General features: G+C 49.0%; 1 long non-coding RNA gene across 1 annotated transcript; it reads left to right on the forward strand.

The window, feature by feature from the left end:
* Positions 1 to 5,682: 5,682 nt before the first annotated feature.
* Positions 5,683 to 24,789, forward strand: LOC134556280 (uncharacterized). The gene is made up of 3 exons (XR_010081631.1): positions 5,683 to 5,841; positions 12,352 to 12,427; positions 24,601 to 24,789. It is a non-coding gene; the product is annotated as an uncharacterized LOC134556280 (long non-coding RNA).
* Positions 24,790 to 25,584: the final 795 nt, after the last annotated feature.

Consider the following 25,584-nt stretch of genomic DNA (forward strand, 5'->3'; position numbering starts at 1 on the left):
ATTCTCATAACTCAACATGAGCTGACCAAGTGTGAGCGAACAGTGACATGTCATTGTCTGAATGTAAATGGAAGATATTTGAAATTGTCTGAGAACAATGCCTGGGATGAAAGGGATGCTCTGGAATATGGAGCCCTGCCACAGCTCTAGGACATCCTTGGGTGGTGACATTCCAAGTCACTCCACAGGAGGAGGGACATGAAGTGCCCCAGGGCCCTCAATGGCTCCAAAGCAGGGCTGGGGTAAGGCCCATTGAAGGCGCGGCTTCAAAGCATGTCCTGGTTGTGAGAACTTGATCTCTAATAAAATTGTAATAAATGTTTAGGCAGGAGGGGAGGTTTGGGACAGGAGATGTGTCATGCAGCTCCCCAGCTGAAAGAAGTCCAAGGAGTCAAGTGATACAAACGGAGGAGTTCGCTCCTGTGTATTTGCAGTCCTCGTCAGAGAGGGAAGGGTGAGAAACTGAAGAAGCTGTTGCTCTCTTGGAGTTTGAAGCACAGCTCCTGGTGTCCCCTGCAGCAATCTTTGGAAGGGTTAGGGTGGAAAGAGGCCCAGCAGAATGTGTGATAAGTTGTACCTGTGTCTAACAGTTGAGAAGCTGTTTAGGACTTTCTGTATATAAACGCTGAGAGAATACAAGGTGCAGTCTTGTGTTGCTTGTTTGAGGAATATAAAGAAATACTAAACTTCTATCCACATTTCTATCATCCACATACTCTATCCACATTTCTGTCATTCCTCACAAGCCCACTCTCCCAAATTAAAGGTGCTGTGTATGCAATTTGAATATATCTTATTATAATAGAATCTTCTCCGTACTCTTCTTAGGTTTAGCAACTGTAATTTAGATTTCATATTTCCATCTGAAGTTAATTATTATTCCTCCTAGTTCAGGAGAAGCTGCCAATGGTGCCTAATGAAGAGAACTCAAGGTAAATTATGCCTCTTGTCAGTTAATTTACATTTTGTGTCGGCATTCAGAAGAGATCCATCTCATCCCATAAACATTATTAGCATTATGGCATTATTTATTTGGGGAAATTATTGTGTATATGAAATAAGTATTTTGGAGTGAAGATTTCTTCTGGCCACACCCCACAGTGCTCTGCTTTGCTCTTACTATTTTAAAATTGTGTACTTTTGGCAGCTGTTTAAATACATGTTCCCAACATAATAATTTTCCGTACACACTTTCCCCCAGAATGACAGGGATTGGGCATAAAAAGTGTTATTTTAGGACACGGTGGAGGAAGGAAAGAAATTTACAGAGGTTTTACAGAGGTTAACCAAAATCTTGGTTCAGTACAACGTGCACAGAGAACAATTCCAATTGTGATAGCCAGCACTGGCACCATCCATGGAGCCAGCGGCCTCTGAAAAGGAGCAGGGCTGGGTTTGTTCTGATAACACAGAGAGTAAAAGCTGTCAGGCATCCACAGCACCCTGACCTTTCAGGCAGGAGTCAGGATTCTTAGGGGCAAACTGCTCTGGGGGTTCCTGGGTAGTGGAGGATGCCAGCTAAATAAAATGCGGGTGTAAACCGAAGGCGGGATCAGCCTGCAGGTTGTGTGGGAAGGATGTGTAAACACAGCTCCTGAGGAGAACCAAGAAAACTCTGAAGAGAAATAGCTGAGGGATCCAGTTTTCCAAAATACAGCTGGAACTGTCCCATCTGCTCCGTGTGTGTCCCGAGTCCAGCTCCAGTTGGTTCTCTGGAGTCAGGTCCAGGATCAGTGCAAGGTGGACACGCTTTCATTGAAGTTGACAGACTCACATTCTTTCCCACACAGCTGACTTTAGTGCAGCCACTCAAGTGGTTGTAGATGGTTTATAGAGTTGGTAGCAGAGTGATAAATCCAGATTAAGAGCCCTGGGCTTGCTTACACAGATTTGGTTCATAGCAGCGATGCAATGGCTCTGCCAGTGCCTTTGTAAGAGAATCCCTTTAGGGCTAATCTCATGCAGCTGTATTCCTTGTTGGAGTTACTTTCTGATTTCACGTGCTGTAGGAACAGGGTGATTGAGTGGGGTAGCTCTTGCCAGCTCTCAGTTGTATCTGTTTATGTGCTGTGGCTTCTTGCTGTGAGCCCCCTGTGGCTGTGGCACGCCTGGCAGGTACCACACACCTGTGTGCCACCGTGCCACGGCCAGTGCCCACTGCCCAGGGGTACCAGGGCTGCTGAAAGAGCTGTTCCTGCATCAGCTTTACCCCCTGGCTCTGCGTGTTCCACGTTCGGTGTCAGTGCCGGGTACAGCCCGTGTGGGATTTCCAGAGCTGGACAGGGTGACCTGCGGCAGTTCTGCAGGACAGAGAAGCTCAGGGTCCAGCCTCCCTGAGGAGCTCAGTCTCCACTGCCATAACTAAGACAATGTTTTGGTGTGTAAGGCCTTGAGAAGGCACTGCTGAGTTTCTGTATGCAGATCTGGCATGATAAGTAACCTGGTAATTACATCTGGCTGCTCTGCAGGCACAGGGCACAGCTCTGCACTCTGAAAGGTCTCCGGGTAGTTTCTCAGCAGATAACTTCAGCCTAAACAGAGCGAGTCAGATGAAGCTGTCCTTAAAATACACATTGATTATGTTATCTGTAATAATTATAAAATAAAGAAATAAAATACACTACTTCAAATAGAACCAAGGGGGAAATCTCACTATAGAGATAAAAGGAAGTAAGAACTGACATTAAAAATACAAAAGAAAAAGTAGAACTGAATAAAGGGTCTGATTATCCCCAAACATTGTGCAGTACATTTGCTAATGCAGAATTGCCCAACACTGAGCTCAAGGGGCTGCTGTTGTTATCACTTACTCACTCTTGGTGTGCAGGGTGTGAAGACACCAAAACCCAGTGTCAGGGCAGTTTGCTCTGGATGCCGTGTTGGTGGTGGTGTCTGACAACAAACACAAAGCACAAACTATCATTCTTTTGCACTTGTGTCTGAATAAATGCAGGTGTTTGGCAGCAGGAGCACCACAAACCCCAACCACAGCGTCCCAACAGAGCAGCTTTTGTTGAGCAATAAGGAAACCTTATTCCCTCCCTGTGCAGCAGAGAGCAGCTGGTGCTGGTGCTGGAGCGCTGCTGAGCAGGGCGGCACGGACACAGGCACCAAGGCTCTGCCCCTGCCCTGGTGCCCAGGCACCTCTGCTCCGTGCTGGTGCACAGCCCGGCCTCTCAGAGCTCTCAGAGCTCTCAGAGCTCTCAGGCTCCCTGCACTGGGGAAGTGCTGGCTCCTTCCAGCACTGCTGCTCTTTTGGCTGCTCTCCTCAGGAGCTGGGACAGTGCCTCAGCACCCGGAGTATCCGTGCTGGAAGGTCTCCTGAGCACTCCCCACCACCAGCATTTTCATCAAATTGGCACTGAAATATCGGCTCACTGTGGTGTTTTTGTGCTTTTAGTATTTGAAACCTGAGTCTTTGTCAGTCTCGTTCCCTGTGAGGGGGTGAGCTCCATGGGAGATGGACTGGTTTTATCACCTGACCGTGAACACACGGGGGTGTCACTGGTGGCCATCTGTGGACCACACAGCTGCTCTGTCCTGGACTGAGCTGGGACAGACTGGGAAACGATTCCAGCTGGAATGAATCTGTGCTGCATGTCTTGTTCTGAGCTGCAGTGGCCAGCAAGCCCCAGGGCAGAACCTCTGAACACCTGTCCTGATGGGCCTGGGGTAGGTCCTCGTGGCAAAGTTTCATCTTGGATGGAGGTGTTCACAACTCTGACATGCAAGGATTCATTTTCTTGAACTATCACCAAACACACACTTTATCCCTTTCAAACAAAACATTGGCAACTTTTTACTGTGTCCAGCTGACAGAAATATTTCAATTAAATATTATATCACAATTTACGACTTGCACAGAGTGTCTTAAATAACCCCTAGAATCTTGCTGGTAATTCAGTATTACTATTTCACTCTGCTCTAATTTATGTTTAACAGTGTTCAATTTGAATCTTATCCCTGTTTGTCAGGAGTTAATTTTGATGATCTTGTAATTCATCTGCTCTTTGTGGTTTGGTCTCAGTAAACATCATAGCAGGAAAAGGGTTTATGCCTGCAGTCTCCTTACACAAGGACACACATCGGTGCTGCAAGCCTCTCAGCAAATACATGATGTGGGTCACGTTCTGTCATGCCACTGCCTGAATTGGTAATACAGGTGTTTTCTTACACCTGATCATATATGGAAATTGGAAAGAAACTGGTCAGGTGGATGAGGTATAAAACAGAATCAGCACCAGTTATTCAGATGCAGTATTCCTATGGAAGTGTGGGTTTTGATAAATCCTTCATAACTAAAGTGAGCAGTGGACTGAGAGGTTCTGTGAGGGAACCTTCCAGGGTTTATAGTCCTGAGTGTTCATAACCTGCCCAGGTCAGTGATAAAACTCTTGGGAGTCAGAAATGGGAGAATGAACAATGATCCAGTGCTTCAAAAATCCTGTGGGCTGCAGGATTTTGTCTGTCTTAGCCCCCCACTCCTTCAGTTTTGAAAGTTTTATTACTCTTTTTTGAAACAGCAGTTGCTGGTCTGGTAGAACCAATATGCCCACAAAATACAGCCCAGAGGCACAACTGTGTGAAGTTACAGGGACTGACTGACCCCTGAGGAAAGAGACTTTCCCAGATTCTCATTTTGAAATATCTTGTTCCATCAGGGAGTGTACTTTGTTCATTTTAAGAACCAACCTACTAATAGGTATTTTGGATTTAATTCAGCCCAGGAGTGAGATTTTCTCACTCAGTATGGGTCACTCTTTCGTGCTTGATTTGGTGTGGAAAGCAGAAGCCTGTCTGGATCATGAACTTTGCTTGGTGACTTGCTGATTAATGTGCATGTCAACATAAGAGACTCTGCCATTGTCTTTTTCCTTTTTTCTGCTGAAAAGACAGTTATATTAATCAAATGGATGTGAACTGTTAGTTTGGTGGGTTTTTTTAAAATAGGCAATGCAGCTAGAATGGGACAATCATATTTATTCAGTTTGGGTATTTTAGTTAATAATGGGGGTTTGTTTTTCAAAGGAAAAATAGGGTTTAATATATTGGAGTGAATTTCCATAAAGTCAGAAGCCCAAGGCAGCACAGAAATATGCTGCATTTTCATGTGCTCACCACATTTCCATGCACAAATCAATTTAATTGTGTGCATGTTTTTGCTTGGGGCCTCCTGCTTCTGTTTCAAAAGGAGGGAGTCTTTTATTTTGTTTTATCTTAAAGCAGCCTTTCTTAGGAACTGGCTCTGCAGCTCGTGGTTGCTGTGGGGCAGTAGCAGAGACAGTGGGAAAGGCAGGAATGAGACGATGTATTATGCTCATGTATTTATGCTCAGGGACAGTGGCAAAGCCCAAAGGTGCAATAGAGACTTGGTTCCACAATCCTCAGTGCCTCCACAGCCAGGCTGAGCTCAGGCTGCCAGAAGTCTCCGCAGGTCAGCTCGCAGCCCTCCCAGAGCACTGAGGAGAGAGAAGAGCAGCGAGGGCAGCTGCGGAGTGGACGCAGGGCTGGTGTTCCCGGGCCAGCTTCCCCGGGAATGTGCCCACACATTCCCATGCACGGAGGGCTCCGGGGGTGGGAGGGCAGCCGGGCTCAGAACCAGCAGAGGTGTTTGCGGTCTCCTGGCTCCTCTCAAGCCTCCGGCAGGGCCCGCCCCGCTGTGTGTGGAGCACAGCCCGGGAAGCTGCCCGCAGCCCCAGCCGGCTCAGTGAGCACACGGAGCAGGGGGTGGGAGCCTGCACACCCTGCTTTGACTGAGCTCGGCAGTGGATGCAGCACAGAATGGGAGCACAGACCCTGGTGGGCCTGGAACTGCAGCTGGAGTGGTGACACCTCAGCCAGGTGAGAGAGGGGTCCCAAAGAGCTCTGTGAGAAACAGGGAACTGACCTGCAGACATCTGAGTGCCTCACCTGGGAGCAAAGGCAGAGACGCAGCTCATCCTGCCTGGGGGTCACCTTAACCCTGGCTGTCCTGCACAGTAATTCTGGGACCAAAGTTAGGCCGTTTCTCTGTGCTCTCAGCTCTGTTGTTGGTGTTGCTGTTGCAGTTCCTGCGCCCCAGTGCACGGTGCCACACTGCAGCATTCAGCAGGCTCACACTTCTTTCTGCTCACCCTGCAGCTGAATCAAAGCTCAAGCTCAAGGTCCCCACACTTTGGCCTTTCCTGCTGCCCTCGGCCAGCTTGGAAACGACTCTGGTGGGACCTGGCTGTGGAATAGCAGGAGTTTGGAGAAGGAAGGGGTTAGTGCAAACCTGCACATCCCATTATTCCTGATGGCACACGCACAGAGAGGTGGTGCTGTGGCCATACTCCCCGTGGGCTCTGGCAGCTGTTCCAGCGTTTGTCGGTGCTGGCAGACAAGGGAGGCTCCTGTGTGGGCCATGGATTCCCAATTCACTGCCAACACTCACTGCTGCGCCCTGGCTGAGCTCTGCCTCAGGGAAAGCAGGGCCATCCCCCGGGCTGTCCCAGCCCCATCCCAAAGCAGAACTTGGCAGGCACTTTTATGAACTGACAGAGGAAGGTAGAGGCCCACAAAGTGGTGCTGATGAGTGGAGTGTGTTTCAGCAGGGGGGAGACATTCTGTTCCCTTTGAGACACTGTGGAGAAGGAAAACACACAATTGACTTCTCAGCTTCCAGCCACGGGCACCAGTTATGGCAGTGCTGGGATATAAATGTCAGATCTAAAACTGAGAGCAGGAACAGTCCTGGAATTGTACCTGCACAGGCTGATGCAATCACTGCATTTGATCTGACAGGGAAGAACTTCATACAGATGCTAAAATAAAACTCTTTCAAAGCTCCAAGAAACTGTCCCTTGGAAGAGTGAGTGCAGCTGGAGGCCCTGTGTCCCAAGGCCTCCCAGGCTGGGGGGCTGTGGAGCAGCTCCAGTCCCACAGCTGGGTCACACAGAGCTGTTGGGAATAGGGTCCAGCTGAGAGCAGAGCTGCTCCCTCCCTGCCACAGGCTGTGCTCTGTGGGGCAGGGGCAGGACTGAGCACCTTGGCAGTGCAAACCCAATGTCCGTGTTAGCTGGGGGAAGGAAAACTCTTCCCAGTTTTCTTCGACAGTTCATTGTTTAGCTGCCATCTGGTTGCTGGTATCAGGAGAAAACATGTTTTCCATTAGGAATAACGGGGTTTTTTCCTGTAATGAACCACAATACCTTTTTTATATGGTTCTGATTGAGTGAGAAGTAAGACCTGTATGGTTCTTGATTCTTTTTCTTTCTTCTGATACTCAGTATTTGTATAAGAATGGCCAATTGCCAGCTTAGCTGGTCGTACAAGAGTGAGGAACAGATTGCATGCTGTGTGTGTACATGTTACATTTGGGGTTGGTATTAATCCTGAATTTGCTGTTCATGGAAAGCTCGTTGGTGTGGCTGCTAAAATCTGCAATACACTGAGCAGTCACTTACACCCAGTACCCAACCTGGGCTGGCAGCGTGCCTCCATGGATGGAGCCAGAAATGGAGGAATTCCAGCTGGATTCAGGGAGAGAATTGTTTAAATCTTGGAGGGATTGATTTGGGAAGACTGCAAGGTAATTTCTAAATTTGTTTTTAGATTGCAAAATCTAAATTCTTCCCAGAGTCCCACAGGTGATGCCAGGTCATGCTGCTCTGTCTTCCCACTGCCAGTGAGGTCTCCAGTGGCTCCAGGGGGGGCTTTTCATAATCAGGAACTGGTGATCTCACCACGTATGGCTGAGGTGAATGTTCCCCTTCCCTCCCTCTCCCCTCCTGTGCTCTCTGACTCCAAAGACTTTGTTAATTCTCCTTGGCACCCCCATGTCCTCCTTCAGCCTCCTCCACTGTCGCTTTTCCTCGTGCTTTGCTCTCCCTTTCTCCCCATTTCCATGTCCTGAGCAAGATCCCATCCATGCTGCTGTTCCTGTTTACACAAGCTGCCTCACATGAGGGAAATCAAGATGTTGTTTAGCCAAACTGTCTCACTGCACGTTTTAATTCTCTAGATTTATGATAGAGCAGCTGTGGCTGAATCCCATTTGAAAAGTCCCTTTTGGGACTTTTTCCTATAAGTGTGAAATGATATAAAACCTTGGAAGGGGTGAAAGATTTTATCTAAAGCAATAACAGTAAAATCTGTTTATGTTTGGGCTGTTTGTAATACAAGACTGATGCATTCTTTCAGCAGGGAACTTGCACCTATACATTATTTTAAGTCCAGTTGCCATATGGATTGGGGCCTCCCTTAAAAGTCCCCACAGTTGTTCATCAGAAACGACCCCTGAATATTTTAGAATGAGGGGAAAATGGGGCACCACGTGCAGCTTAGCCAACATGCCAAGCAGGTCTGAGTGGGAGTGAACAGATTGCTCACATGTACAAAAGCAATCACAGTCTGATCAAATCACTCAGCACTGAATTTTGCCCTCAAAGGAAAAGGAAAGGAAGTTCCCTGTGGAAGGATTCCAGGAATGACAGTGCAGGGGGATTTGCTGTAGAGGAGAGTTTGGTTTGTGTAGACTTCCCTTGCCTAGGGAAGCATCCAAAGGAACTCAGGTCACTGACTCAGAGATGTGATAGGGCATCACTTTGTTATCTTCCTGTACCAGCCACAAAATCCATGTGATGTTGTCCTCTCAGGTGGCAGCAGACAATCTATCACCGAGGAGGATCTCAGTGCTTCTTCCAGGCTGTTCTCTGCTTGTCACTGGGGACTGAAACCACGGGGATTGAACGGGTGTCACTGATCCCTATCCTTGCTGTGCAGGGGTACTCTGCTCAAGCTGAGTACAAAAATGTACTTTTCCCTTCCTCTTTCTTTGCACCCTACAGTGGAATTAGGGAAAGAAAAGGAAAAGGACTGTGTACAAATTAAGTGTAAAGATAGTGTGAAAATGCAACAAATTTCCATGGCTTCTTCAATGTGATTTTACAGAAAATGCAGGAATATTTTCCCAGTGGATTTGCATCTGATGCATTTCTTCTTTCTACATAATGAAATGTTAAAAAAAACCTAGAAGATTTAAATAATGCAAGAGGAAGACATTCCTACTGGGGCTGAGCAGAGCAGTCCCAATTTAACTAATGTAACTGTACATTCACTCTGGACCTTTGTCAACACACATTAAAAATACCTCATCAGTTTAACCCATTTCCTTCTCTAGGAGAATCCTGGGAGATCATTGCTGCTGAGTGAATGAGGAGCCACAGCCAGGCTGGGAAAGGAGGCTCTGAATGTTTCATTTCCCTGTTGCATAATGCCCTGTGTGACTCGGGCTGTCTCTGACACCTCTGAACAGGCAGTGGCACCCTGGCAGTGAAATGGGGCTCCTCTGCTGTTGCCAGGAGAATTAATCCTGATTTGCATAATACTTCCAACTTCCACCATATAGAATTCTGGCTGATGAAGTTGATGCCTTTGATGTACCCCTGAACAAAGAAAAAAAGAAAATTAGGTATATTTTTTATCTTGCAGTAAGAGACTGTATTTACACAAGTTTCTACCACTGCAATGGGATATTTTAAGAAAATAACTTGGTTTAATGGGCCTTAGTTATCTCGTCTATTCATTACTATGAAGAATGGATTTTGATGAAATTTCTTTTTTATAAATCAGGCATTGGCCTGATTTATAGCAGTGGCCATATAATGCCTCACAGTCCCATCTGCTTTTCAATAATCAAAATTCTTAATTTAAACTTGTTAGCATTGGGTTAAAATTAAGTTTGATTCCTTCAGTGCCTTTATTTTACACTTGGCAGGGTCTGGGAACGTGAATGGCTTTGCTTGATTTGTGATTAATTTTGGAACGTCAGCTGTAAACAAGTGAGGGCAGAAATGGCAGGAGGTGAGGCTGGAGCAGCAGAGGAGGGGTGGGTTTGTGGGAGCCCCCAGGCAGCAGCTGATGGAAAGGCTGTGATTAAGTCGAGGCACTGCTATTGTGTCATGACTGACAGCCCCAGCCTGCACAAGGCATGTAGGGAGGATTTATTCACAAACTGTGCCCGAGGCGAGGGAGAGGCCTGATCCGTGTGCCAGGGGCTGGCCCGGGTGTCAGGGTGCTCCTTAGGGGCTCAGTGTGTCCCAGCAGGGGATGGGGGCTCTGCCAGGACCCTCTGGAAGCCCCAGCAGCCTTCACCTGGCAGAGGGAAAGACCTGGGCACGGTGAACAGAGGAGATTACTCGGGATGCCTGGAATAGTTCTGTGTGGGGAGGTTCAGGGGCTTCCCACGAGGACACAGCTGAGCCCGGAGCTCTTCCCAGCATTCAGCTCAGGTCTTCCCCCAGGATGTGTAAGCTGCCCCACACTAAACCTACGGATCCTTGGCATGGAGGCTCTTGATGAGGAGTGCTGAGGGAGAAGTGTCCTTGGATTTCCTTGTCCTGTGAATCTGTATTTGATCCAGGTACCTCTGCTGGACTCTGGGACATGTGCGTGTCCCTGAGCTGGCAGAGGTGCTGGGGACAGCAGGGTTGGGCTGGAAGTTGTGTGGCCTCTCTGCACTCCTTGCCCATTTTCTGCAGGGAGATTGGGATGGAACCACTGAATCCTGTACACAACAGTGCACTTCCAAACCAGAGATGTGTTCCCAAAACTGGGAAGGTGAAGCGTGTTCTTTGTGAGTGCTCACCAGAGAGGGTTTCACCATTGGAAGTGACACTGTGGCTGCTCCTCGCTGGTATTCCAGCCCTGCCAGGCCTGGTGGGCTCAGCAGGCAGCACAGGGGCTCAGGTGCCAGAGCTGCCCTGCCAAGCAGCCCAGGGCTGGGATAACCCCTGCCTGCACCCCCTGCAGTCCTGCCTGCACCCCCTGCAGTCCTGCCTGCATCCCCTGCAGTCCTGCCTGCACCCCCTGCAGTCCTGCCTGCACCCCCTGCAGTCCTGCCTGCACCCCCTGCAGTCCTGCCTGCATCCCCTGCAGTCCTGCCTGCACCCCCTGCAGTCCTGCCTGCACCCCCTGCAGTCCTGCCTGCATCCCCTGCAGTCCTGCCTGCACCCCCTGCAGCTCAGACTTCGCTCCAGTCTGACATTGGAAGGATTCCCTGTGTCTGGTGGGTTCTGTGCAGGCCTTGCTCTTGCACTGTCACAGTTTTCAGCTGCACATTTGCTTAGGGAGGTGCTGCACTCTCACTGAAAGAAATTATCAAAAGCTGGGGAGAGTTTTCATTTCAGGCCATTTCTTTTAAAAGAATTAGAAGCAGTGTGATTTCTGTGAATTTTAGGGAAAGATATGATACAGTTGTGGGATTGACTCCTGAATTTGATGGACTGTCACACAAGGATCAAATCAAGCTGAAAGACATTGAAGTTGTAGCTGTCATGTGGAGTATGACAGCTGTAACTGCAGGGAGAGATGAGCCAAATGGCTTGCCTTCAAACCCCTTCATTTTCCTGCTCACTCGAATCTGTTTGGACAATCTCAGGTCATCTGCTCTGTTACCTGCCACAATTACCTGTCATGGAGAATCTAGAGTCAATTTTACAGGGGGAGCAGCATTCCCAAAATATCTCGGTGTTGTTGCAGCGTATGTGGAAGAATCCCTAGGAAAAAAAAGATCTTTTGTTCTCTAGGCAGTTCTTTATGAAAAGTTTGAGCTTGCTCACTTACAGGGTTTAAATGATGTCTGTTTATGCAGCATTTGTATCAGAAAGGATTTACACACAGAATGTTCCCAGGTGGGATGGACACAAATGCCTTTTTGTGCTGGAGTCTGCTGTTTAGACCCTTTCCTTTGACTGCTTTGTCCCTGATCCCTGGATCCTAACATTCCGTGTCTGTGGGCAGTGTGCAGCCAGGCTGACTGGGCAGGGGAACTTGCAGAGTGTATCTGACATCCTGGGGATCAGGATTGCAGGGATGCAGCCTCTGGCACCGAGCACAGGCTTGAAACAGTTCAGTGACCTGAAGTATTGAGATGTCTTGGAACAATCTTGGGACACTTCGCTTTTTCCAGTCATCCCATTCTTGGGAAGGGGGTGGCTGAAGGGGGCAGGAGGATGGAAGAGCAAGGAGAACTTCTGCAGGGACAATATTCATACATTTAGTGACAGCCGAGATTGTCACGGAATGTTCAAAGGCACATTTCTGCCTGATTTTCCTGTTATTAGTGAAGCAAAAATAATTTCTAGTTTCATTTCTAATAATGGTTATAAGGAATGGACCGGATTCCTGTTATTGGGGTATTTTTATACCTTCCCAAACAGAGCTCTAAGTGGGTGCAAATTGCCTCTGTAATTCACAGGTGTAAGTATCTGCATCCCATTATCAGAAATATTTAAAAGAAGAGTTGGTGGAGAAGCACTTGCCTAAGCAGGGCTCACTGCAAATTAATTATTCCCAAATGTCTACATTTTTTTTCCTTCTCCCTCCTTCTAGAAAACAGTGGAGAGAAGCTGAAGGTTGATTTCCCAGCCCCCGAGACTTGAGCTGTGCTTACACCTGAACAGCTTTGGTGAGTGTTTCCCTCCCAGTTCTGTTCCCACGCCTCAGCTGAACTGTGAGTCCGGGTGGAATCTCTGCTTAGAGCCCTTAAGTCCTTATTTAGTTTATACTCAACACTTCCTCAAACAATTGCCCTGTTTAGTGTGTGAGTGAAACCCTGAGCAGCCTGTGCTGTGACACGGGGTCTGTGAGCACCCAGGGGTGCTGTGCCATGCCAGGGGCCACAGTGCAGGGAGGCAGCGCTGCATTGCTGCTGTGGAAGGGTGCTGAGGGAGCCCTGCACTGCTGCTGCTGTGGATGGGTGCTGAGGGAGCCCTGCACTGCTGCTGCTGCTGTGGAACACTGCTGAGGGAGCCCTGCACTGCTGCTGCTGCTGTGGAACACTGCTGAGGGAGCCCTGCACTGCTGCTGCTGCTGTGGATGGGTGCTGAGGGAGCCCTGCACTGCTGCTGCTGCTGCTGTGGAACACTGCTGAGGGAGCCCTGCACTGCTGCTGCTGCTGTGGAACACTGCTGGAAGGAGTTAAACAAGCTGGCTCCTGCCTGGAATGAGGGGTGTGCAGCTCCTCTCCCCCACATTCTGCCCGTGCTCTTTATTTCTGCCTGCAGGATTTATGCTCAGCAGCTTTCCTGAGTCTCCTGTGCTGGTTTCAGCTCCAGCTGCTCCCATCTGCACAGGGGGATACAATTCTGTGCTGTGCTGCTTCTCCTGAAACAGCAAGTTTTAGTGTAAATAAATTCCCACGTGAGAAACACACAAGAGAAGGACTTGGAGCAGACAAGTAGGGAGGTCTTTAGTGTTCCCAAAAATTCCTGAAAGCTCTCAGGGATTGCCTTTTTACAGCAAACACTGCTGAAAACTGGGAAATACTTGACAAGAGCAACTCCACAGACCCCCTGGAAGTGCCCGTGAAACACTGATGCTCTACAAAGAATTCAGGGAACTTCACTGGGTGGTGGTTACTGCAAACGAGGAGGGATTATCTATAGCCTCAGAGCTGGGGTAAATTCAATTGCTTAGCACAGAATGCACAGTTTAAAAGAGAAGTTCTAGGAGATGCTTTCAATCTATACATTAACCTTGATCCAGTTGAAGCATTTAATATATTTGACATTTAAGTTAGACTTAATTTAATAACACAGTTTAGAATATAATTTGAGATCAAAGATACAGAGTCTTTGATTCTTCTATCATCCTTTTAAATCTCTTCAAGCCCTTGTCAGTGCTTTAGGGTCCTTTTAGGACTAGGTTGAAGCTTGTACAGAAATTTCCAATGTTTTATTAGAAATTATTGCCTGTTTCTGTAATGAAATGTAAAAAAAGTAACACCATGACCTAAAAGTAGGTGAGAGACTGTAATATTCCCTGTTAAAAATAATAAACACACTGAGTCATTAAGGGCTATGTGAGCTCATCATGTGGAGATTAGACAAGAAAAATGCTGACTGAATTCCAGTGGCAGGTACTCCAGCTCCCCAGGGGACAGAGGTATTTTAGAAAGAGGAGTTTTTCTTTCTTATGAAGGCCTTCAGTGGTGTTACTGCTTCTGAGTCCTTTCCATGCAGAATAACACTGTGATGTGTTACAACAAACAAACAGTACACAGGAAATGTGGATTTTAAAGAAGTCTCTTCCACTGTCCAGGCTTATTTCAGTTCTTGATCATGCTTGATTTTGGCACAGAACACCCTCTGCTCTGGGTTCCCAAGAGGAGGGAAGAGCTTCTGGCAGTTGTGCTTAGGAAGACACGAGAGGGCTCAGAGGCTCTGTGGGACCCCTGGATTTGGGTTACACCCATCCCCTGGGCACTGGGACCTCCAGGAGAAGCTGCCTCCCCTGGCCAGAGCCCTTGGCCACGGGGAGGGAAGAGAGATCCTTCAGGACATTGTATCCTGAAACGAAGGGGAGTGCATTTAAAACAAACACTTTTTTATATGGCTAAACTCCCCCAACTGCCTCCAGGCCTTGCACAATACAGGCATCTCTGACTTGGCTGAGAGGATTTTTTTAAGAATCGACTTCAGAAATTGGTTTTGTTTTGTTCTTGCTGTGGGGGATCAGTAGGAATGCCACAATGGAACAAAAGGCAACACTCCTCCAGCCAAACGTCGCTCTCCCAGCCCTGCGAACCCACTCAGGCCAATTCACAAGCAGCAGCAGAACTGAGATACAATGTTTTAACTCCAGAGATCCCTGAAGTGTTGATCTGCGGGCAGGGTTAGGGAGACACAAAGTGGTTCCCTGATGAAGGCATAGGTCTGTGCTCCCCTTCAGTGCTGCGGCTCAAAGCACACCTGAGTGAGCAGGTTCAGCAGTGTCACCCCGTCCCACAGCCAGCCCGGCTCTGGTACAGAAACAAGGCAAGGGAAAACATCATGAGACCCATTACGGACAGAACCTGCAATCCAAGGAAATGTGTCACACTCGGTGTGTCACAGTGTCACCCCTAATGCACAGGGGATAGGCAGGAACTCAGCCTTTCCTCTTCATTCCCAGCTGGAACCTCAGGGAACGATCTCCTTATCTGTGGATGCAGAAAAAAGGTTGAGTGTCACATTTTTACTGATAAAATAACTGAAAGGGAAGGTATAGGCACAGAATCTTCCAGTTACTCATCCTTCCTATAAGAACATGAAAAAAAGACTTTGATTAGGCTCTTCAGCATCTGTGTGTAGTTCTTAATCTTACCACTCCATTCTTAGGGATTTTCCCTTTACATAACTTTGTATAATGAGGCTCTGAGGAATAAGATAATTTGTTCACCCTATATGAATCTTGTAAAAGTTTGATTTTTATTACTTTGAATATTCAGGTACAGAAGACTTGGGTAAAGTTCAGGTACTGCCTAAATGTCATCAAGGTATCAGGGTGGATACCGAGTGCACAGGATTGTGCAAAGCCCTCGTGGTGTGGCAGAACACCTCAGAGTGACCCAGAGAACAGCTGGAGCTGTCCAGGCTCAGAAGGAGGTTCAGAAGGAGGTGTGCAAGTCCTTTCCTTTGCCACTCAGTCCCATGTGTGGAGATCACAGCAGTATCCCACAGGGCGAAGGAAGCACACCCTTTTTAGAGCAGCCTTAGCAAATCAGCAGCTGCTGACTCCCAGCCCTGTGTCTGTGTGTCCGTGTCCGTGAGTGAGCCACCCCTGCCCGGTGTCACCGGCAGCGCCACCGTCCCCTGCAGCACCAGCCTGGGCCGGGGAGCGCAGGAGCCTGTCCCGAAAGGGAGAGCTACAGAAAGCCACAAGGATTAGGATGCTGGCACTGTAGATGTTTGGCACTAAGTAAGCGGCTGATTTCTTTACGTTTTGCCAGTGTGGTCCCCTGGCACCAGGCACTGCCCTGAGGATACCCCGGCTCACTGCCGGACTAACCTGGCCAGGAACGGCATGAGGGAGGTAAAACCCCCGGGCTGTACCTGCCTAGAGCCCCTTTCGGGGCTGTCCTTGGCGCGACCCAGCCGGGCCCTGGCCCTGCAGGCTGTGCCGGGATGTCCCGGGGTCCGTGCCTGTTTGCCGGGGCTCGCAGGCTGGAACTGCGGCTGGAACTGCGGGGCTGCAGCTCCCTCTGCTGCAGGAAACATCCCCCGATCGCAGCGCTGCCAACGCGGCCGGCACCAGGGGCTGCAGCGGGCCGGGAGTGCCCCTGCGGCAGTGCCCGCTGTGTCCCTGCGGCAGTGCCCGGTGTGTCCCTGCGGCAGTGCCCGGTGTGTCCCTGCGGCAGTGCCCGGTGTGTCCCCGGGGCAGTGCCCGGTGTGTCCCCGGGGCAGTGCCCGGTGTGTCCCTGCGGCAGTGCCCGGTGTGTCCCCGGGGCAGTGCCCGGTGTGTCCCTGCGGCAGTGCCCGGTGTGTCCCTGCGGCAGTGCCCGGTGTGTCCCTGCGGCAGTGCCCGGTGTGTCCCCGGGGCAGTGCCCGGTGTGTCCCTGCGGCAGTGCCCGGTGTGTCCCCGGGGCAGTGCCCGGTGTGTCCCTGCGGCAGTGCCCGGTGTGTCCCTGCGGCAGTGCCCGGTGTGTCCCTGCGGCAATGCCCGGTGTGTCCCTGCGGCAGTGCCCGGTGTGTCCCTGCGGCAGTGCCCGGTGTGTCCCCGGGGCAGTGCCCGGGGCAGTGCCCGGTGTGTCCCTGCGGCAGTGCCCGGTGTGTCCCTGAGGCAGTGCCCGGTGTGTCCCTACGGCAGTGCCCGGTGTGTCCCTGAGGCAGTGCCCGGTGTGTCCCTGAGGCAGTGCCCGGTGTGTCCCCGGGGCAGTGCCCGGTGTGTCCCTGTGGCAGTGCCCGGTGTGTCCCTACGGCAGTGCCCGGGGCAGTGCCCGGTGTGTCCCTACGGCAGTGCCCGGTGTGTCCCTGAGGCAGTGCCCGGTGTGTCCCCGGGGCAGTGCCCGGGGCAGTGCCCGGTGTGTCCCCGGGGCAGTGCCCGGTGTGTCCCCGGGGCAGTGCCCGGGGCAGTGCCCGGTGTGTCCCTGCGGCAGTGCCCGGTGTGTCCCTGCGGCAGTGCCCGGTGTGTCCCTGGGGCAGTGCCCGGGGCAGTGCCCGGTGTGTCCCTGCGGCAGTGCCCGGTGTGTCCCTGCGGCAGTGCCCGGGGCAGTGCCCGGTGTGTCCCCGGGGCAGTGCCTGGTGTGTCCCCGGGGCAGTGCCCGGTGTGTCCCTGCGGCAGTGCCCGGGGCAGTGCCCGGTGTGTCCCTGCGGCAGTGCCCGGTGTGTCCCTGCAGCAGTGCCCGGGGCAGTGCCCGGAGCTCCCCTCACAGCTCCCTGCACAGCCCGCAGAGCTGCTGGGCCTGCAGAAGTCACCTCAAATGGAACTCCAAGTGCATTAACAGTAGGACAGTAATCTGTAATGCATTTTGGACTGTTTTCTCCCAGATCCCCGGTGGTTTTAGCACCTCATGCTGCAGAAGTGACCAGTACAGTTCTCGTTTCTCACTCAGTGTATTGCTTGGGCTAAAATTGCCTGTAATTATCATTCCTTGTTTTCCATGGAGCACAAGCCTAGACTGGACCCGTAGGAAACCATAAAACCTTCAGGGACTTGGTGCTGAAGGCACTGGACATTCCATTTGCTTCCAGCAAAGCAGCCAGAGGCTGCTGGCTTTGTCCTGTGCTTGCCTTTCCTGCTCTTTCAAACTCAAAGAGGGGAAATTTGGGTCAGATATTGGGCAGGAATTGTTCCCTGGCAGGGTGGGCAGGCCCTGGCACAGATTCCCAGAGCAGCTGTGGCTGTCCCTGTCCCCTGGCAGTGCCCAAGGCCAGGTTGGACACTGGGGCTGGAGCAGCCTGGGGCAGTGGGAGGTGTCCCTGCCATGGCAGGGTGGGGCTGGATGGGCTTTAAGGTCCTTCCAGCCCAAACCATGTTGTGATTCTGACTTAAAAGCCTATAAAGAATTGAGATGTGATTAATAGGAATAATAATAGTAATTAAAATTTATAAAAATAATAGTCAGAGCAAAGTTCTTACCTCCAAAGTAATCTTCCCCTTATGCAAAGGGAAAGAACCTGGTTCTTCTTGAATCTCCCTTTAATGTTGACATTTAGGGGCATTAATTTAACCTCTCTGAGTCTTCAAAAACAATTTGCACAGTAAATTTCCCCTTTCTATTTCAAGCTCATATCAATGCACTTGTAAGGAATATGTAGGTATCTGCTTTGGTGTTATCGTACCTTTTTTTTTCCTATTTGCCTGTGGTTTTCTGCTCTCAGTAATAGTATGAACTTAATTGTTAGAGAAAGCATATTCACTACATGAAATTTTAAATTTACATGTACAGATGAAAATGATTTCATGAGAAACTCTTGTATGCTTCCAGGCCCTTTCTCTGGGTCCTGCTGTGGACACTGGTGGCATATCTGGAAAAAATGGGTGCCTAAACCCCACAGGAGCTGGTCTGTTCTTTGTGCAGGTTCTTAAGTTCAAAGCAGGTTTTTCACACTGTGTGTATTTATTAGCAGTCCTTTAAAGCACCATTAGTCTTTGCTGTGATTGCTGCTCCCCTTCGGTGGCATTCCAGCTGCTGATTCACTGCTAAAGAGCAGGAAAATGTGCAGGAAAATCATGATCAAACACCCACTCCGGAAAATACACAGAGGAAACACTTGAACTGAGCAGACACTGAGAAAGAAGGTGTTCCACTTCACACTGTGTCTAAATGTAATTTTTATTTCATTGTATGAAGTTGAACATGAGAAGTGTGTGGTAAAATGACTGAAACCACTTGCCATTAGCCATGCTGATAACTGCACTAATTCCAGAGGAAGCACTTAAGTAATTCCATGGAGTTTAATAGGCTGGTAATCAACAGTGATTGCAGCTTAGTCTGGAAAGGAGCGTACCTGATTTGTTACTGTAATGAGATCTGTACAGCAGCAAGAGGAAACATCCCCATGCCCTGCCAGTCCGGGCAGTGTGTGGTAGTGAACTGGTCACTGACTGAGCTGGAGAGTGCAGCCTGGGGCTCTGCTGCCACCACTGCCACCCTGCCCCCACCTCCATCCATCCCCTGTGCTGCTTCTCCCTGCTGAGACACGAGGTGCTGTGCTGTCCCCCCAACAGCTCCCACAGGTGACAGTCCCTGTTATCCCTGGGTGTGTGTGTGGGCAGAGCATCGTGCTTGGGGCAGCCAGCTGACCAGAGCAGCTTTGTTAGCTCAATTCCTGCTTGGCATTGTTGAGTCACTCCTGCCCTGCAGGCCTTTGGAGTGAAGTTTCTTCATGGAACGTCCACATTTTACCACTTCATCATGAAAATGGATGTGAACTCCATTGTATCCAGCAGTGGTGTGTCCCAGCCTTGGCTGACACTGCTTCACCCCTTTGAAGAGGTGACTGAAGGGAGAACTTGGCTCTTTCAGTGCAGGCATGTGAGCAAGAGCTGTGTTTTCTGTGACTCATATATATTTACTTTTCTTTGTACATGCAGTCATCTTGCATATTTCTGGTGCCAGGCTTTGTGCTCAAAGCAGCTGAGCAAGAACAGAGACATATAGAGTGGATAAGTTGTATCACCAGTATAAATTTACAGGTAATTAAGGGAGATGAAAATAAACAAACCAGAAATGCAAATTGGAAAATGGATCCCTATTCTGTGCCAGGAGTCCTGGCAATGCATAAGACATAAAGACAAGGACAGATGTTGCAAAAACCTGATACTCATCAGCCACCAAGCTGGGACAGGAATCCAGACCAATGGGACAATGGTGTGTGGCGGTTCTTGTCACACCTGCTCCACTCTCCTGAGTGTTCACTCACCTGTGTCCCTCCTCCCTCTGCTGGAAGAGAGCTCCACAGTGCCACAGCCTGGGCACAAGCACTACAGGCAGCTCCTCAGGAGTTCAAGGGAGTTCCATAAGGGAAAATCCTTCTGTATTCACAATTACAACTTGCTTTGTCCTTAATGTTGGGGGGTTTATTTATTATTTCCTAAATAAATTCAGTTAAGTAGTAAGGATTTCCCTATTTTGGAAAATCTCATGGCCTCTCTGAAATTCTATTATAATTAGTTCAAGACTATCTCCAACTGTTTTCCTGAGAGGAAACCTTTCCTTGGCTGCAGGACTGTTGGCTCCATGTCTCTGGAATCTTGTAGCAGTGTGATATCTCCTGACAGGATGCAGGTTTCGGAGTGATTGCTCCAGGCTTTAGCAGAGCAAGACACAGGTCTGGGATTTCTGGCGTTGCTGCCTGTCCTGGGAGCTTTGTCAGAGATCGGGTTCCTTGATTCCAGAGACTGAACTTTGGCTCCAGAAGTTGTTTTGATGTTCTCTCTCTGTTTTTAGGGACATTATCCTATGTTTGAGGAGGTAAAAATAGAAAAAAAAGCTGCTCAGGATTGTCAAGAAGGACTAAACTCGATACATCAGGACTAAACAAGGGAGAATTGCAGCACAGTCCTGTCTCCCCAGCCCTCACTGATCCCAGCTTTTGGCAGAGGTCACTGCATGTGATGGAGATTAATGTTCTTTAATTGTTCTGTTTTAGCCTTTGCTGAAAAGTGCGAGGCTGTCCTGACATCAGCCTCACTTTCTGAACTCAGGAGAGTTTTACACGGGTGAAAATGAGGAGCCATGAATTGGGCGTTCCTCAACAGTCATAAAAGCAACAAATGAGGTGCATATGAGCAGAATGAAAGTCCAGATTCTTCAGTGTTGTCATGTGAGACCCTGTAAAGCTTTGATTTTCTTCCTTTGATCATACCAGAACCTCCTCTCACACACTGCAAATTCTTCTGTAATTTTGTTTGAACAATCCCACTTGAAATCCCAACAAGCACAAATGTTCAGGCAGATTTCAGAGTGAGAATGAATAATGAAAGTTCATTATGTTCTACAATGTCCCATTTAGAGCAGTCAGCTTGTTCTGAGCACTGGTTTGAGCTGTAGTGGGCTCTGGGGCCTTCTGAACGGGTTATGGTCCAGAAGACAACCACGGGTACTTCTCTCTTCTGCTGTTAGTGATTGACAGGGAAAGGTTTCCTCCTTGGGAAGGTGCTCTGAGGTCTCTCTGCATTCAGCAGGAGGGTGTGACTGCCAGAGGTGACAGAAGGTCTTAAAGAGGTGGAAATGCTGATTTCTGATGGCAGTTCCCTGTTCCAGGGGATTCCATACTGAAGCTGTGGCTTCAGGCAGCCCCCGTTATCTTATGGCAGTGCCCTCATGTGCCCATGGCAGCTCTGCCACTGGCTGTCCTCACCCTGAGTGGATCTTATCTGGAAACAGATCAGAAAAAATGATCCATTATGAGAAAATGAATATGGAGAAAGTCAAGAGGAAGTAAAAATCTCTCCTGTATTGTTCCTACCCTAACCCAAGCCCTCCTTAGGGAGTTGTGGTGATGGAGGGAGAGACTCCCTTGCCTGCTCCCATGTGAGCAGCGAGGAAAGAAGGAAATACCAATGGAAATGACTTCATTGTTTCCTATCCATGATGTAAGGACAGTCATTTTATTCTTGAGCTTGGAGAATGCAGTTTATAAAGGCAAGGTGGGTTTTCTCCTGGGAACACAGTAAATGAGTGAAGGATCATTCTTTCAGTTTTTCTTAGCTCACTGTGGAAAATTGAATTTTCCTGACGTTTGTTTTGCTGGGCAGGGAGGCGGAGGGGAGCAGACTGAGGCTGGGGGGAGCAGGGCTGTGCAGCAGCTCCCTCAGCGTGTGCAGATCCTCGGAGTGCAGCTCTCAGGGGAAGGGTGAATTTCCCACTGACATCAGCCCGTGGACGTCACGCTGACGCATCTGCTGGCACTGACCACTCCGAGGGACGCTGCTCCTGCAGCAGCCAGGGCCTGCTGTCAGCCCTGAGCAGGAACACTCTGAAGAGTTTCTTCATTTGCACTGCACATGTTCCTTCTGTTGTTTCACCTGCAACTTGTTTTGCAACTCGCAGTTGTGTTGGGACAATGTGTGCCATTTTCTGTGCCTTTGGGAAGCCACTGACTCCAGTTTTTCTGGACTGTGATACAATTTCCACTGGAATTTGGCTTAGTCATTTTGTTTCCTTTTTCTGCTTCAATGTCTTTTCTCTTAAATGTCTTCCTAACCTTTATAGAGACCAATATTTATTGTCTGCTCGTGGCTACAGTGCTGCACTCGCATTAAGTGCCCAAGGTACTCCACAGGGAGTTGCTGCTCTGATCATGATTTGCTGTTTGACTGGAATTTTTTCAGTGGCTCATAAGCAGGCATTTAGGATTCCTACTACATCTGTAAGTGGCCTTGGCAATGCTCAGTGCTAAATGCATCCTGTGCTGAAGCAGTTCACAGTTACCATTGTCATGGTGACCTTTGCTGTCGTCCTCATTCAAATCTGGCAGGAGATAAAGGGTGGAACAGTTCTGAGAAGCAGAGGAGAATAAAAAAAGCTCATTAATATTTCACTGAAGAGTGGTGAATGAAATCACAGTTACTCCCATGAATTCTCTTATCAGGCAAAATGGAGTGGAGAGATCCTGGCACTGGCAGACATTTTCTTGTGGGAAGAATTGTTTGAACAGATTCTTCTGTTTGAACAGATTTGGGGGGGTTTAGGAGATGTGTTCTCATTGAACAAACTTGACCAGGTCCCAGTTCTCCCAGTGCCTGTTGCTGAAGGTTAGAGATACCCAGTGAGTGATACCAGAACATTGCCTTAAGATCTTTGTTCTGTTTTAATTGAAATTGAGGACTGAAGGGAGGCTGAGAATTGTCAAAGAAATAGGAACTTCACTGTCTCAGAATAGAATAGCAGATAGGACACTGTTAGAGGCTCAAAGACCAGTGATATCTTCACTGTGAAAAGGCTTCTGGCAGGTCTTTCAGAGGCTGTGATATATAAGACATTAAAATAATAACAGCAACCAGCTCCATTTCAGAACATTGTGCTACTGGATGTTGTCAGGCCCTGGTGGAATGCTGGCACAGGAGTGAATAATACAAAATCTGTAACAAAAGCACTGGTAAAATGGGCAGGAAAACAAAATTACTGCACCTTTTCCTATGGAATAAATCTCTTTTCTGTCCCCTAAGGCTTGTTTTCTGCCATTTGTAAGAAAGAAAGGCCCATTTTGCCATCTAATGCAGCTTACTCCAAATGAGTTTCAATTTTCTCTAGACTATGATTTTTTTTGCCAATCCTAACCACTTCAGGAATTCCAGTAGTAAAGGCTTTTGATAGGATGCCGAAAATGGGGTTATCTAACTTAGGCTCAAGGTCTAACAGTTACCTACTTTTCCAGTCCCAATGCATCTGGCAGCATGGGTATGTAATCCTGGGCAAAAAGTGTTCCAGGTAATTAAAAATAATGCCAGCATCCAACCCCCAAAATAAAGCCATCATTTTAGGCTTGGACTTAACAGTTAACCTCTCAGGTTAATAACTGTAAGCTAAAGAAAGTTGCATATTTGCATTCATTTTTGCACACATAGCAGTGAAGTTAAATTTAGTTTGTAAAACAAACCACAAAAATTCAATGTAAGCATACAAATCAGGCTGTTTTGTGAAGCTCAGCTCATAAAGGAAGCAGCATTTTAATCAACATGAGGAATTGCATCCTGATCACCTCTCAGCACGTGCATATTTCAGAGGTACACGTTCTGCAAAGCAAACGCTGTGTAAGGGGCTGCTGACGCTCCGTTCCCATCTCTGAGCCCTCCCAGCACAGACCGGGCTGTGTCTGCAGAGACCCGGGATAAGGCAGTTAACCCGGGATAACGGCAGTTAACCCGGGATAAGGGCAGTTAACCCGGGATAAGGGCAGTTAACCCGGGATAAGGGCAGTTAACCCGGGATAACGGCAGTTAACCCAGGATAATGGCTGTTAACCCGGGATAACGGCTGTTAACCCGGGATAAGGGCAGTTAACCCGGGATAATGGCAGTTAACCCGGGATAATGGCAGTTAACCCAGGATAAGGGCAGTTAACCAGGGATAATGGCAGTTAACCCGGGATAATGGCAGTTAACCCGGGATAAGGGCAGTTAACCCGGGATAAGGGCAGTTAACCCGGGATAAGGGCAGTTAACCCGGGATAAGGGCAGTTAACCCGGGATAATGGCAGTTAACCCGGGATAAGGGCAGTTAACCCAGGATAAGGGCAGTTAACCAGGGATAATGGCAGTTAACCCGGGATAATGGCAGTTAACCCGGGATAAGGGCAGTTAACCCGGGATAAGGGCAGTTAACCCGGGATAAGGGCAGTTAACCCGGGATAATGGCAGTTAACCCGGGATAATGGCAGTTAACCCGGGATAATGGCAGTTAACCCGGGATAATGGCAGTTAACCCGGGATAAGGGCAGTTAACCCGGGATAAGGGCAGTTAACCCGGGATAACCGCTGTTAGTGCGTGTGGGAAACGTTGGGAAAATCAAGCAGAGCTGAGCCGTGCAGTGTGAGGAGCACAGCCCGCCCTGCTCCCAGGACAGCGCTGCTGCCTCCTCTGGAACTCGCAGGTCCCTTGGGTCCCTCTTTGTCCCAGATAATGCTCATCGAGGGGCCTGGGGCTCCCCTGGAGGAACCGGGTGTGCCCAGGGCGAGGGGTCCCCAGTGGGGGCTGTTTTACCTACAGTGACACTGATGGAGCCTCCCCTTCCTGTGAACACAGGGTCCAGCTTGTCATCAGCCCCGGGGAATAAGATAAACACATAAATTGAAAAGATTCAGTGTTGGAAAATACCCTGGCTTTTTCTCAAGCATTATTTCTTTTATCTTTCTCTGAAACCTTCATCTCAGAGGCAGTGAGCCATGGCTTCCATCTAGGCTGATGAAGAAAGATGTTTCTGGCAAGGCTTTCCATAGTCCCTGGGATCCTGCTGACCCCTGGCACCAGGCCTGGCTTCTGCAGTCTCTGTCAGCCTGAGTCTCAGAAACCACAGATCAGAGAGGCTGGAACTGTCCCTGCAGTTGAAAGGCTGTTTGCTAAGTGTGATTTTATCGTGTTTGGGAGGTTTCCCCTCACAATCTCATTAAAATATTCATGAGTTCTTTCTCTTGACTGGAATCATTAATAAATGCTTGATGTCAGTGGCACAGCTCTGCACTTCCTTTCTGGATCTTTCAATATTCCCAATCTGAAACCTTCTAATCAGGGCACTGCCCCAGGGCAGAGCTTTGCCTTGTCAGGTGTGGATCCCCTGAGCATCCCTTCCTCAGACACTCGTGGGACTCTGCACCCTGCAGAGTGGAGAGACACTGACCCCGCCAGGGCACTTCCCAAGGCACAGATTCCCAGGAATTACAGCTGCTGGCAGCCCTGGAGCCCCGAGCTGAAGGTTCCCCATCAAATGCAGGGTGTGGGTAAGAGCAGTGCTAACCAGCACTGTTCTTACACAAGTTCCTGGTCTTATACAGGCAGAATTTGGTTCCAGAGCTTTCAACCTGTCATCAAAACTCGATTTGATTACAGCTCCTGGGGCTGAACTTTCCCATCTGCTCCCTCTGCCTTCCTTGGAGCTTCTTGGGAGAGAAGGTGATGGGGAAATAAAGATGGAGCAATGAAGGGCTGAGACAAGCCATGGCAGAGCTCTTGGGAATACACAGCAGGCAGGGAAATGTGCAGTTTTACACGTGGCTCTTGCAGCCATTAATTTTATCATTATTGGAGAAAGCTCCATATACACAGCTGATGTTCTGCTGCTTCCAGATGGGGTCACAGCTGGGTCACTCCAAGCATCTGCCATCTTCTTTTTTCATTCCCTCCCTTCAGAAAGGGATAAC

This window comes from Prinia subflava, chromosome 11, assembly GCF_021018805.1.
Source record: "Prinia subflava isolate CZ2003 ecotype Zambia chromosome 11, Cam_Psub_1.2, whole genome shotgun sequence".
Classification (NCBI taxonomy): Eukaryota; Metazoa; Chordata; class Aves; order Passeriformes; family Cisticolidae; genus Prinia; species Prinia subflava.